Genomic DNA, 15587 nt, shown 5'->3' on the forward strand with positions numbered 1-15587 from the left:
AGTAACTCAGTACATATGTATTACACAATGCCCTCATCCTAGCTGGAATTCAGCTTGTCAGTTTAATAAAGAGGCTATCAAAGTAAATTATTTGTTTTATGCACATCTTCCAAATTGATATGACACAGGCTAAAATATGAGTGTTTCATATTGACATTTGACTACGTAAGCTGTATTTTACTTTGACACTGAGGCTAAGTCTTCGTGTCTGTGTTTGTTTGCCGCTTCTCATTTCTCGTATAGTTGGAAATTTTAAAACGCTATAAATATAAAATAATAATAAGAAATTTTTTTTATGCAAACATAAACATCAGAATTCACAAGTATGTCCTTGTTTTCCAAATTCCAACAAACCACACGAGCTGTCAGGGTCTGATTGATTTATTTTATTAAAGACTGTGATTAAACACAGGATCTTTTCCGCTAAGGTCAACAGAACAGGTTAATTTCAAGCAACATCTTCCTCCTGGGAAGAAGGTTTTGGACGCTGCTGTCATCCATCTCTGTACTTGCTGGGTCCCACAATTAACCCCAGTGGCAGTGTTGACAAAATACTTGTCTTTTCCAGTTAGTTGCCGCCATGTTTTCTTCCTCCTACTAAAGCTTTCGCAATTTTATATTTCTCCGTTGTATAATGTGTCATATTGCAATGTGTGTGTGATACAATACGGCTAAAGGTGCAGACTGCAGTGAAATCTTCTTTCTCTACATTGATATTATCAGGACAGTGAGATAATGATTGTGTCCTTTACTTTCAGGCTTCCTTCTTTTTTACCAAATTAGTTATAAGGAGAAAATGTCTTGAAATGTCTTGAAGGGAAACGATCATTATCTCACCGGTGACATGGAATTAATTGACATCTCTGAAACTGCAGCTAAAAAAGTTAAAGGTCATACAAGGTAACTTGTATTTCTAAAAAGAAGTGATAGTTATTGTATCTGCATTAAAATGTATATTCTTGAGCTTTGACATCGTAGATTCCATTTGACTTGGAGTGGAGAATGAAGAGTAAGAATCCAGATGTAGGAGGTAAACGTGTTTTTGCCCAGTCATGTGACTGGGTACTACTACCCTCAGGATCTGCATGGCTGAGGTGGGGCAACTTCTTTTTGGGTCTTTACTTCTGCTGTGGTGTTTCGTCCTGGAGGTTCATCTATGAAGAAATGTAAAGCCTTGTGAGATATTGATTTAAATGCATTTTTAAGGTACTAGATGACCTTGAACTCCTATATTGGTTGTGTTGTATATTTAATTGTATGGATATAGATAGTCAACGACCACCGACCATCAGGTTTGAATGCTGGCCTCCAGAGACGGAATGCTTGATTCTTTACTGGTAACCAGTGACTAAATGCTGAACGTATCACTGACCATCAGAGAATGAATGATGAATATGCCACTGACCTTTTAGAAGAGAACATAATTTGGGCAAATAACTATAAGGGACCAAATATTAATGTTCAACTGAACTCGAAGGCCAAACATTAAATGTACTACTAACTACCAGGGGATGAACTTTTAAAATTTTACTGAGACATCAGGCACTAAACACTGAATGTTACGCTGTTCACCGGTTACCAGACAATGAGCACGGACCATCAGATATGAACAATGGCCTCAGGAGACTGTATACTCGGTTTTTTACTAGTCACCAGTGACTAAATCCTGAATGTACCACTAACCACCAGGGAATGAATGATGAATATGTCACTGACCTTAAGGGCTTATTCAGCGTATAACTTGTCCGTGTGACGGCCGTGAAAACAATGGCCATCACACGGACAAATGTATTTCAATGGGGCTGTTCACACGGCCGTTGTTTTAACGGAGCATGTGAAGTGTCCGTGAAAAATAGGACGTGTCCCATTTTCCTGCGCTTTCACGCATCCCTCCATAGACTCTAGTTTATGGGGGATCCGTCATAAAGCATCCCGCACGGGAGCTCCTTGGATGTGAAGAACAGCAGTTTTTCACGTCTGAGGTTGCCCACGCCCGTGTGAATGTAGCCTAACAGAGGAAACAATTTGTACTAATACTTATCAGTGACTGCATATTAATGTAAAACTGAACCCTAAGCCCAGAGATTGAACGTGCTACTAAACTCCAGGAGATGAGTAATAATTGAACACTGAATATTCCACTGTCCTTCAGGGACCGTCTGTTCAATGTACTTTTGACCTCCAGGTACCTGACGCTGAATAAACCAGGACAAGCAGCATACAAAGAATTTCATTGTACAGGAATCGTTCTTATTTCCCAGTATGTACCAACTTTTTGGGAAATTTATGTAGTGAGGCACAAGGTACTTCCATGCAAGACTGTGTGGTTATTAAAGTGAAACTAATAGACTTTTCATAATTAGTAAAATGGAGTCAATTAATAGACCAGAACCATTCATTTATTGACTATTGTCCCTCAAATGCAAGTTTCCACACTATAAGGCCTCATGCACACGACCGTGCTCATAATTACGACTCGTAATTACGAGCACGGCCGGGCATGGGCAGCCACGGGCAGCCGGCCGCTTTTGCGAGCCGTGCTGCCATTATAAAGTATAGCAGCACGGCCCGTAAAATGAAAAAATAGAACATGTTCTATTTTTTTAACGGCACGGGCACCTTCCCGTGAGAAAACGGGAAGGTGCCTGTGACTAACAGAAGTCTATGGGCCCGTTATTGCGGGTCGTAATTACGACCCGCAATAACAGGTGTTTTTACGGTCGTGTGCATGAGGCCTTATAAGTCCTTATTACCACAGGAAATAACAAAATGACTATATGATTCTGGACTGCACAGGAGAATTTGCAAAAATGACACCCTTCTTCTCTGACATTACTCTGCACTCTCTGCAGCTACTGGCGGAGTTCCTACCTCATAGACTTCCTGCTCATCTGTCCCCTGCATGCACTCTGTCCATAAATACTTGTCAAACAGAGTTCTCTTTAGCTGCTTCCTCCAGTATTTGGCCCATAAACCTGAGAAAATTGCCTGAAAGGGAACACAGTGCATGCAAAACAGTCTTAGGGTGTGTTCGCATCAGCATTAGGTTCCGTTGATAGGTTCTGTCAGACCTTTCCATCAAAGGAACCCAACAACGGAAATGCAAACGGAAACCATAGCTTTCCGTTAGCATTACCATTGATTTCAATGGTAAATCCTCTGTTGCTAATGGTTTCCGTTTGTCTCCGTTCCGTAAGGTTTCAGTTTTTTTGTCTGAATCAATAGCACAGTCGACTGCACTATTGTTTCCGGTAAAACAAAAACGGAAACCTTATGGGACGGAGACAAACGAAAACCATTAGCAACGGTAGCATTACTATTGAAATCAATGGTAATACTAACGGAAAGCTTTGGTTTCCGTTTGCCTTTCCGTTGATGGGTTACCCTGACGTAAAAGTCTGACGGAACCCATCAACGGAACCTAACGCTGATGTGAACAGGCCCTTAGGTACAGAGTGCATGCAGGGGGCTGAGGAATGAGTCTGTGAGGTGCAGCTTCCGCCAATGACTGCGGAACAAGAATTTTGTGTGATGAAGCTTCAGCCAATGGCTGCAGAACACAGGTGTGTCAGGGAAGAGGGCGTCGTTTTGAGAACTACTGCTAAACAGCCAAGTAACATGCAGGCGTTCTGTTTTTTTCTGTCGTGTTAAACTTATAGTGTACAGTGCACCTTGGAAGCTTGCATTTAAGGGATCACAATGAAAAAAAAAATTACGCCACTGGTATAATAAAGTACAGGAGGGAGGTTTGAAATAGATGAAGTGCATTTTGATCTTTGGGCAGAGCATTTGTACCCTTGAAGAATAGGGGCTACACTGCAGTGACAAGCTGTAATTTCACATTACTTCTAGGTTTGTCTGGGTGCCAATTTTTGCTATCTGAGCTTCCCCAGTATGTCAGACAGCTGTGGGATCTGTATCCCACACCTTTATCTAAAGAGATGAACTTCTCCTGACTCCATGGGTGTTGTAAGTATGAATCTTTTAATAAAGGCATTAGCCATTTAACAGTCAAATAAATATAAGGCCTCATGCACACGACCGTAAAATCTCCCGTTATTACAGGTCGTAATTACGACCCGAAATAACGGGCCCATAGACTTCTATTGGCCACGGGTACCTTCCCGTTTTCGTACGGGAAGGTGCCCGTGCCGTTGAAAAAGATAGAACATGTTCTATTTTTTTATTTTACGGGCCATGCTACTATACTTTATAATGGGAGCACGGCCCGGAAAAACGGCCGGCTGCCCGTGGCCGGCCGTGCCCGGCCATGCCCGTAATTACGAGTCGTAGTTACTGGCACGGTCGTGTGCATGGGGCGTAACTTGTGGTTTTTTTTGTCATATGAGTCTGTGGTTTGGCAGTGGGAGGGGGCATTATATAGCAAAAAGCCAACAGTCCATTGGATCATAAATTTTATACTGTACTTCCATGTTCTAGCTAACTATTGCTTAGCTCAAATATAGCACTTGCAGTTTGATTTAGCAAAAACCATTGAACTATTAGTCCTATATTGACCTAAGGCCATTCTAAGCTCAAGTATAATATACACTATATGAACAAAAGTATTGGGACACCTACACATTACACCTACAGGAGCTTTTATGACATCCTATTCTAAATTCATAAGCATTAATATGGAGCTGTTCTCCCTTTGCTGTTAAAACAGCTTCCAGTCTTCTGGCCTTTCTACAAGATTTGTGGGGGGGGGGGGTATCTGAGGGTTTTTTAGCCCATTCTTCCAGAAGAGAATTACAGGTCAGACACTGACGTTGGAGAAGAGGGCCTGGTGTCAATCTCTGTTCTGGTTCATCCCAAATGTGTTAGATTGGGTTGAGGTCAGGGCCCTGTGTGGGCCACTAAAGTACTTTGACACCAACCTCACCCTCATTCATATATGGACCTTGCTTCGTGCACTGGGGCACAGTCATGCCAGAACAGAAAAGGACCTTCCTCAAACGGTTCCCACAAAGTTGGAAGCTTACAATTGTTCAAAATGTCTTGCTGTGCTGAAGCATTAAGTTTTCCCTTCACTGCAACTAAGTGGCCTAGGCCAACCACTAAAAAACAACCCCATAGCTGTAATGGCGGGGTAGGGAGACAGACAGATGAGCCCTAATCTACCCGCCACTCAGTCCCTGCCTACTTGCAACGGCCCGTCCTAAGCGACGGCGTACAACTGGGCGACGGTCCCTACGCTCACTAAGTGCACGACAGACAAACAGACAAGGGTACACAGAAGCTAAGGGAAATGGGGCTGTTGCCCACAGCAACCCCGTGAGCAACAAGAATAGTGAACGAGCCGAGTCAAACCAGGAGTGGACGAGGTACAAAACGCAGAGCAGGAGAATGGTGAACGAGCCGAGTCAAACCAGGAGTGGACGAGGTACCAAACGCAGAGCAGGAGAATAGTCAGTCAAGCCAGGGTCAATATGAAGCAGAAGACAAGTAGTAAGTAGCAGCAGCAGAGCCAGGAAACAGACTGAAAGAATCACAGGCAAAGTAGGAGCAGGAAGTGAAGGTATAAATAGACAGAGGGCGGGAGCTAGCTCCGTCTGGCCAGGCTGTGATAGGCTCTCCCACTCCTCAGCCTCCCAGGCTGATTGGTGGAAGAAGGGGTCACTCGACCAGACTTAGGAGCAGGTGCAGAGTGAGTAACCACGGGCGTCGACACAGAAGCTGTGTCAGGCAGATCCTTTACAGTACCCCCCCTTTTATGAGGGGCCACTGGACCCTTTCTAGGTGGACCTGGCTTATAGGGGAACCGAAGATGGAACCTCCTGAGCAATACTGCAGCGTGAACATCCCGGGCGGGTACCCAAGTCCTCTCCTCCGGCCCGTATCCTCTCCAATGGACCAGGTACTCTAGAGAGCCTTGGACCATCCTGCTGTCCACAATCTTGGCCACCTCGAATTCTACCCCTTCAGGGGTGAGAACAGGGACTGGCGGTTTCCTCGAGGGAGCCAAGGACGGGGAGCAGCGTTTCAGGAGGGAGGCATGAAACATGGCTGTAATGGCGGGGTAGGGAGATAGACAGATGAGCCCTAATCTACCCGCCACTCAGTCCCTGCCTACTTGCAACGGCCCGTCCTAAGCGACGGCGTACAACTGGGCGACGGTCCCTACGCTCACTAAGTGCACGACAGACAAACAGACAAGGGTACACAGAAGCTAAGGGAAATGGGGCTGTTGCCCACAGCAACCCCGTGAGCAACAAGAATAGTGAACGAGCCGAGTCAAACCAGGAGTGGACGAGGTACAAAACGCAGAGCAGGAGAATGGTGAACGAGCCGAGTCAAACCAGGAGTGGACGAGGTACCAAACGCAGAGCAGGAGAATAGTCAGTCAAGCCAGGGTCAATATGAAGCAGAAGACAAGTAGTAAGTAGCAGCAGCAGAGCCAGGAAACAGACTGAAAGAATCACAGGCAAAGGAGGAGCAGGAAGTGAAGGTATAAATAGACAGAGGGCGGGAGCTAGCTCTGTCTGGCCAGGCTGTGATAGGCTCTCCCACTCCTCAGCCTCCCAGGCTGATTGGTGGAAGAAGGGGTCACTCGACCAGACTTAGGAGCAGGTGCAGAGTGAGTAACCACGGGCGTCGACACAGAAGCTGTGTCAGGCAGATCCTTTACAGTACCCCCCCTTTTATGAGGGGCCACTGGACCCTTTCTAGGTGGACCTGGCTTATAGGGGAACCGAAGATGGAACCTCCTGAGCAATACTGCAGCGTGAACATCCCGGGCGGGTACCCAAGTCCTCTCCTCAGGCCCGTATCCTCTCCAATGGACCAGGTACTCTAGAGAGCCTTGGACCATCCTGCTGTCCACAATCTTGGCCACCTAGAATTCTACCCCTTCAGGGGTGAGAACAGGGACTGGAGGTTTCCTCGAGGGAGCCAAGGACGGGGAGCAGCGTTTCAGGAGGGAGGCATGAAACACGTCGTGTATTCGAAAAGACGGGGGGTAACTCCAGTCGGAAGGAGACTTGGTTAAGGACTTCAATGACCTTGTACGGCCCTATATACCTGGGAGCATATTTTTTGGACGGCACCTTAAGGCGCAAATTTCTTGAAGACAGCAACACCAGATCCCCGACCGCAAACAAGGGGTTAGCAGAACGTCTTCTATCTGCCTGGGTCTTTTGTATGCTCTGGGACACCTCTAGGTTCTTCTGAACCTCGGCCCAGACTGTGCACAGTTCCCGATGAACGACATCTACCTAAGGATTGTTGGAACCACCAGGTGAAACGGAGGAGAACTGTAAATTGAACCCAAAATTACAGAAAAAGGGGGAGACCCCTGACGAGTTACTGACCCGGTTATTAAGGGAAAATTCAGCGAGGGAAATGAAGGAGACCCAATCATATTGACAGTCAGAGATAAAACACCTTAAATATTGTTCTAGAGACTGATTAGTCCTCTCAGTTTGGCCATTAGTTTCAGGATGGAAGGCAGGGTAGAAGGACAGACTTTTACAGAAGGCTCTCCAAAACAATGAAACAAATTGTACCCCTCTGTCAGAAACAATATTGACAGGAACCTCATGGAGACGCAGGATGTTTTTGATAAACAAGGTAGATAACGTCTTAGCATTGGGTAGTTTCTTGAGGGGCACAAAGTGGCACATCTTACTGAAGTGGTCCACTACCACCCATACCACCGACTTGCCTTGAGATGGAGGCAGATCGGTGATAAAATCCATGGAGATATGGGTCCAAGGTCTCTGGGGAATGGGCAAAGAACATAGTAAGCCCGCTGGTCGGGACCTTGGAGTCTTGGACCTAGCACAAATTTCACAAGCGGCGACGTAGGCCTTAACATCTTTAAGCAACCCAGGCCACCAATAGTCTCTGGCAATGAGGTGCTTGGTACCCAGGATGCCTGGATGGCCAGATAGTGCAGAGTCATGATTTTCCCTGAGTACCCTTAGCCGGAATTGCAGGGGAACAAACAGCTTGTTCTCAGGAAGGTTCCCGGGAGCTGAACCTTGATCAGCCGCAATTTCGGAGACTAAGTCAGAATCAACAGAGGAAATGATTATACCTGGGGGCAAAACACAAGCAGGATCTTCCTCCGAAGGAGGGCTGGCCATGAAGTTACGCGACAGTGCATCAGCCTTAATATTTTTAGACCCAGCCTTATAGGTGACCAAAAAGTTGAATCTAGTAAAAAATAACACCCATCGAGCTTGTCTCGGGTTTAGCCTCCGGACAGATTGTAGGAAAACCAGATTCTTGTGGTCGGTAAGGACCGTAACCTGGTGCCTAGCCCCCTCCAGGAAGTGGCGCCACCCTTCAAATGCCCATTTAATGGCTAAGAGTTCGCGGTTGCCAATGTCGTAGTTACTGTCAGTGGGTGAGAACTTCCTGGAGAAGTAGGCACAGGGACGGAGATGGGTGAGGGACCTGGTACCCTGGGACAAGACAGCACCCACTCCCACCTCGGAGGCGTCAACCTCCACGATAAATGACTCCATTTGGTTAGGCTGAATCTGCACTGGGCCCGAGATAAAGCACTTCTTAAGGATCTCAAAAGCCTGGACCTCCTCTGGAGGCCAATGGAGGAGATCAGCACCTTTGCGAGTGAGATCCGTAAGAGGCTTAGCGATGACCGAGAAGTTAGCAATAAATCTCCTGTAATAATTAGCAAACCCCAGGAAGCACTGTAATGCCTTCAGGGAGGCAGGTTGGACCCATTCCGCCACAGCCTGAACCTTGGCAGGGTCCATGCGGAATTCATGAGGAGTGAGGATTTGACCCAAAAATGGTATCTCCTGCACCCCAAACACACATTTTTCGGTTTTAGCAAACAGTTTGTTTTCCCGAAGGGCCTGGAGCACCTTCATGACATGCTCAATGTGGGAGGACCAGTCCTTGGAAAACACTAGGATCTCATCAAGGTACACTACAAGAAATACCCCCAGGTAGTCTCTTAAAATCTCATTTATGAAATTCTGGAAGACCGCGGGAGCATTACACAACCCAAAGGGCATGACGAGGTATTCTAAATGACCTTCGGGCGTGTTAAATGCAGTCTTCCATTCATCCCCCTCTTTGATGCGGATAAGGTTATAAGCCCCCCGTAGATCAAACTTAGAGAACCATTGGGCCCCCTGAACCTAATTGAAGAGATCAGGAATCAAAGGAAGGGGATACTGGTTCCTTACAGTGACCTTATTCAAGTTTCGGTAATCAATGCACGGCCTAAGACCACCATCCTTCTTCCCTACGAAGAAGAAGTCAGCACCTACCGGCGAAGTAGAGGGGCGAATGTAACCCTTGGCCAGGCATTCCTGGATATACTCTCTCATGCCTTCACGTTCGGGACAAGAGAGATTAAATATCCTACCCTTAGGGAGCTTAGCTCCTGGTACCAAATCGATTGCGCAATCGTATTCTCTATGAGGAGGTAACACTTCAGAGGCCTTTTTAGAAAAAACAGCAGCGAAGTCCTGAATAAACTCAGGTAGAGTGTTCACCTCCTCAGGGAGAGAAATAAAATTAACAGAAAAACATGACGTCATGCATTCATTATCCCATTTGGTAAGATCCCCAGTATTCCAGTTAAACGTGGGATTATGCAACTGCAACCAGGGATGGCCTAAAACCAAATCGGACGATAATCCCTGCATAACCAGTACAGAGCACTGCTCCAAATGCATGGAGCCAACAAGGAGTTCAAAAACAGGGGTATGCTGCGTAAAATAACCATTAGCAAGAGGAGTGGAGTCGATACCCACTACCGGAACAGGTTTAGGCAAATCAATCAATGGCATAGCTAGAGACATAGCAAATTCCACAGACATAATGTTAGCAGAAGACCCTGAATCCACGAAGGCACTGCCGGTAGCAGACCTACCACCAAGAGAGACCTGAAAGGGAAGCAAGATCTTATTAGGTTTCATATTTACGGGAAATACCTGTGCGCCCAAGTGACCTCCCCGATGATCACTTAGGCGCGGAAGTACTTCCGGCTGCTTATTCTTACGCCTAGGACAGTCGTTCACTTGATGCTTGTCCTCCCCACAGTAGAAGCAGAGACCATTCTTCCTGCGGAAGTCTCTACATTGTTGGGGAGACACGGAGGCCCCGAGTTGCATTGGTTCATCCGAGTTTTCCGTGGAAGAACGAAGCAACGGAACTTCGGGAGCCATCATGGGGGAGCCAGAGGAGAAGGCACAAACACGTTCAAGTCGTCGTTCCCTGAGATGTCGGTCAAGTGGTACCGCTAAAGCCATAACCTGATCTAGAGAGTCAGAAGAGGGGTAGCTAACTAACAGGTCCTTCAGGGTGTTCGACAGACCCAATCTAAACTGGCACCTCAAGGCAGGGTCATTCCACCGAGAAGCTACACACCACTTCCTAAAGTCCGAACAGTACTCCTCAACGGGTCTCTTACCCTGACGTAAGGTCACCAGCTGACTCTCGGCAAAGGCAGTCTTGTCAGTCTCGTCATATATGAGCCCGAGAGCAGAAAAAAAAAGGTCAACAGAGGAAAGTACAGGGGCGTCGGGAGCCAAGGAGAAGGCCAATTCTTGGGGCCTGTCCTGGAGCCAGGACATAATTATACCCACTCGCTGGCTCTCGGAACCTGAGGAGTGGGGCTTTAGACGGAAATAGAGCCTACAACTCTCCCGAAAGGAGAAAAAAGTCTTCCGGTCCCCTGAGAACCGGTCAGGCAACTTGAGGTGGGGTTCAAGAGGTGAGGTGGGGGGCACTACCAGGGTAGCATCTTGCTGGTTGCCGCTCTGAGCCAGGGCTTGGACCTGTAGGGAGAGGCCCTGCATTTGCTGAGCCAGGGTCTTAAGGGGGTCCATAGTTGTGTCAGGGACCAGGGTAGAAAAGGTATATGGGCCTGTGATTATGTAATGGCGGGGTAGGGAGACAGACAGGTGAGCCCTAATCTACCCGCCACTCAGTCCCTGCCTACTTGCAACGGCCCATCCTAAGCGACGGCGTACAACTGGGCGACGGTCCCTACGCTCACTAAGTGCACGACAGACAAACAGACAAGGGTACACAGAAGCTAAGGGAAATGGGGCTGTTGCCCATGGCAACCCGGTGAGCAACAAGAATAGTGAACGAGCCGAGTCAAACCAGGAGTGGACGAGGTACAAAACGCAGAGCAGGAGAATGGTGAACGAGCCGAGTCAAACCAGGAGTGGACGAGGTACCAAACGCAGAGCAGGAGAATAGTCAGTCGAGCCAGGGTCGATATGAAGCAGAAGACAAGTAGTAAGTAGCAGCAGCAGAGCCAGGAAACAGACTGAAAGAATCACAGGCAAAGGAGGAGCAGGAAGTAAAGGTATAAATAGACAGAGGGGGGGAGCTAGCTCCGTCTAGCCAGGCTGTGATAGGCTCTCCCACTCCTCAGCCTCCCAGGCTGATTGGTGGAAGAAGGGGTCACTTGACCAGACTTAGGAGCAGGTGCAGAGTGAGTAACCACGGGCGTCGACACAGAAGCTGTGTCAGGCAGATCCTTTACAATAGCACAATACAGTCAGACTTGTAAGGTTCTCCCGGCATTGGCCAAACCCAGACTCATCCATCAGATTGCCGGACAGAGAAGTGGGATTCGTCACTCCACAGAACATATTTCCGCTGCTCCAGAGTCTAGTGACGGCGTGCTTTACACCACTCCATCCTACGCTCTGCATTGTGCTTGGTGATATAAGGCTTGCATGCAGCTGGTTGGTCATTGAAACCCATGCCATAAATCTCTCGGGGCACAGTGTTTGTGCAAATTTTAATGCCAGAAGAGGTTTGGAACTCTACAGTTATTTAGTCAGCAGAGTGTTGGCGACTTTTATGCACTTCAGAACTCGGCGAACACGATTTGTAAATTTACGTGGTCTGCCACTTAGTGGTTGAGTTGCTGTGACTACTAAACACTTCCACTTTACAATAATACCACTCAAGAAGAAATTTCATGTACTGACTTGTTGCATCGGTGACATCCTATTACAGTATCGCGCTGGACTTCAGAGATCTCTTTAGAACAACCCATTCTGTTACAGATGTTTAAAAAGGCGACTGCATGGCGAGGTGCTGGATTTTCTACACCTGTGGTAATGGGACTGAATGAAACGCCTGAATTCAATGATTAGGAGGTGTGTCCCAATACTTTTGTCTATATAGTGTAGCAGTCATCATGATACATATAAAAACAGACAAAATGGATTCTCTTTGAAGTTACATTTGGTATTAACTTGGGATTCATGTCCAGTAGTTTCCCCTGTCCCTCAAATTAATGGTGCGTGATGCTATAGAAATTGTACCGGTGACTAATGTTGTACAAAATGTTATTGGTTTGCTATCTAAAGTTAGATATAGCACTGTTCAAAAAATTATGCATCTGTTAATCCTTACTGGGTTTTGCCTTTGCAGACACTGGGCATGAATAAGGGGTTGGAGATTCCTCTTCTTCATTGTTTCGACAGAGGTTGCCAATTTTCACTGCCACATAGTTGCAGGCTGCATGAAAATATAAGTATAAGAATTTTATTTCATACATGCACATGTGTTCTATCTATCTATCTATCTATCTATCTATCTATCTATCTATCTATCTATCTATCTATCTATCTATCTATCTGTCTGTCTGTCTGTCTGTCTGTCTGTCTATCTATCTATCTATCATCTATCTATCTATCTATCTATCTATCTATCTATCTATCTATCTATCTATCTATCTATCTATCTATCTATCTATCTATCTATCTATCTATCTATCCATCCATCCATCCATCCATCCACACTTCCTTAATCCCCCCCAACAGTTTATGCCATTCTAGGCAGTCCTGACACATTACAGTTTTGCCCGCTAACATGGTGATACACAGTAGCTTGTCCCTGCAGCTTTTCTCATCAGCTTGTTCCTATCGAGCACAGTACAGGTAGTGCCAATATCATGGGGGAATTACATGCTGGCAACTACAGTTCCCCCTGCTGCTTCCCTGCAGCGTTCAGCGTGGTACTGAACCAAACAATATAAATAAAAGCTGCAAGCCTGCCGTTATCTATATTGTTTGGTTCTTAGCAGGAAACAGGAGAGCTGCTTATGTGGCAAAAAAGTGCAGCTTCTGGCAGCAGAAAATTCATGTTAAAAAGAGATAGTGGAATAAAATAAGTAACATGAAAGAATGCGATGATATCATCATAACAGATCACCAGTCAATAAACCCAGCACTAGCACAAAAATCCAGTTTTGAGTGAAATATGAAGCATTATTTAGTTATTTCTTTCCCATTGCTTATATAGTCCCAACACATTCCTGAGCGATGTACAGGGATTATTATCACTCCGTTTAGTCCCTTGTCTGCAAAAGGGGCTCACAATCTAATTTCCCTATTTCAGACACACACACTAGGGCCAATTTTATAAGAAGTCAATTAATCTATTAGTCAAGCCTACACCCAACAGTGCTAACCACTGAACCCCCACCCTACCAATTCACCCAGCCAGGGGTGGACATACCATTGGTACAACCTTAAAGTAACCTTCTTCTGTCTGTTAGATTGCATGTAAATGGCTACGTTTATGAATTTTATGGCTCACAATTACTGGTGGACTGTTAAAGAGACATAAGTGGGTGATTTATGATTAAATATTGGAGCGCATGGGGCCAATATACTGTTCTTGCACAGGGGCCCTTAGCTGTCTATATCTGCCCCTGCTCCCAGCAATACCTACCTTGGGTCCATAGTAGACACATTTATCAGGAGTCCTATCTACAGAACCTGTCTTAAAGGTTTTGTCATACTAATAAGGGCATATGGACATCATAGAGGGGTGGTGTCACATGCATGGTACCCCGTATGAACCAGATCAGAGAGCGGCTAACAAAGAGTGGCTCTTGCAGTACTGGATCTGTTCTCTGTTGATTGAATAGCCGCCATGGAATACTACATTTCCAATGCAGCTGCAACTTGTGGCGCCGCCCTTGTGGTAGTCTGCTTTCTTTTCAGTGGCAATTATGGGCCGCCAGTGCGTTCCTAGTGGTACAGTAGTCTGCTTCCCTCCAGTGGCAGTATGGGAGAGGCGGTGGTCTGACACTCTGTAATAAGATGTCAGCACAGTCTAGTGAATGGAGAAGATGGGCACAGCTAGTGACATCACTTCCATCCCACTTCATTATAATGTGGCGGGCCAGAAGAGGATCAGAGGGGCACCGAGGCTAGATGAGGAATATATTAAAAAAAGAAAAAAACACCAACTAGTAACCCTGTGTGGGTTGGGGCACAGACTGACAGTCCAGTAAGAGACAAACAGAGGAATAAAATGCTGTGAACAAACCGTTAATGTAAGAATAGGGCCCAGAAATTTCTTGATATGCTCCTTTAAAAAGATTTAAAAAATAAAAAAATTCATATATAGCAGAATATTTATTCCATTTCAGAGAGTGATATCTCTACTAAATACTGTTCAGGAATGGAGTGCTGCAGGGCAGGCGCTTTGTTACTTCATTAATATTCATATGTTTTATTAATTATATAATAGCAGATTATGTTGCAATTGAAATGCTGATGAGTTCATATTATATAGAGGAAAAAAAAAAATAGTCTGTGAATGTCACGTTTTAATTGAATGAATGGCATTTTCATGTAAATTACTGGGAGAAAACAAAACCCTTATGGCAGTAAATCCAATAAGGGGCCACAACTTGCGTTAGTTCTTCACATTTTGCAGGTTCTAACAAATTCAGATATCTATACTTATCGCTCCACATATGCAAATGAATCACGCTGTGTGCAGAGATAAAAATACTCATTCTACTCTCTAAGGATCAGATGTCCCTTACCTTTCAGTATTAATCAGACCATTTTGCCAGAATCCCGTCGCTCCACATTAGCAGCCTTTGCTGAGCATATGAGTACAATGTGCAAGTGACAATCCGTCTCTCACCGGTGACAGCTACCTTTTTAAGGGAGCCAGGTGTCAAATGTCTGTGGGAGGGACAGTAAGGAGAGCAAATAAGGGATGATTAGCGTGTTTACCACATCCTAGTACAATGACATCTGCAGTATATATATATATATATATATATATATATATATATATCTCCTGTATATTACTGACACATAAGAATAGCATGTACATTTTATGCACTGTCATTCTTTTCTAGTGCATTTTACATTGAGTACAGGGCAGTCATATAATAAATCATTAGAGATAAGTTATCTTTTGCTAGCTGTGCATTTTACTACAGTAATTCCTGCTGATTAATAAACTATTATTTTCAATGCGTATATACAGTAACATACATCTAACAGAATGTTTGATACAAAAGTTACTGAGCAATGGAAGTATCAGTGGCTCTGAATATTTCAGTACCAGGATCTTACCAGAGGTGTAGTGTGAAGTTTTTGGACCCATAACTACCAATGATGTCACATATACAGTTTTTTTTAACAATTAACAAAATACAAAGTGAATGAGTGAAGAGAAAGCTAAATAAAATCAATATTTGGTGTGACCACCCTTTGCCTTTAATCAACCATCTAGGTCCACATGCACACAGTTTTTGAAGGAACTCGGCAGTCCGGGTTGTTCCAAACATCTTGGAGTTCTAACCCCAGATCCTTCTGCCT

The 15587-nt window shown here is 45.3% G+C and overlaps 1 long non-coding RNA gene across 1 annotated transcript; it reads right to left on the reverse strand.

Moving 5' to 3' along the window:
* Positions 1–375: 375 nt before the first annotated feature.
* On the reverse strand, positions 376–14928 carry LOC142658641 (uncharacterized). Its single transcript, XR_012850139.1, has 3 exons — positions 14798–14928; positions 12367–12471; positions 376–1154 (listed from the first exon to the last, which is right to left on the reverse strand). It is a non-coding gene; the product is annotated as an uncharacterized LOC142658641 (long non-coding RNA).
* Positions 14929–15587: the final 659 nt, after the last annotated feature.

This window comes from Rhinoderma darwinii, chromosome 8, assembly GCF_050947455.1.
Source record: "Rhinoderma darwinii isolate aRhiDar2 chromosome 8, aRhiDar2.hap1, whole genome shotgun sequence".
In the NCBI taxonomy this organism is placed as follows: Eukaryota; Metazoa; Chordata; class Amphibia; order Anura; family Rhinodermatidae; genus Rhinoderma; species Rhinoderma darwinii.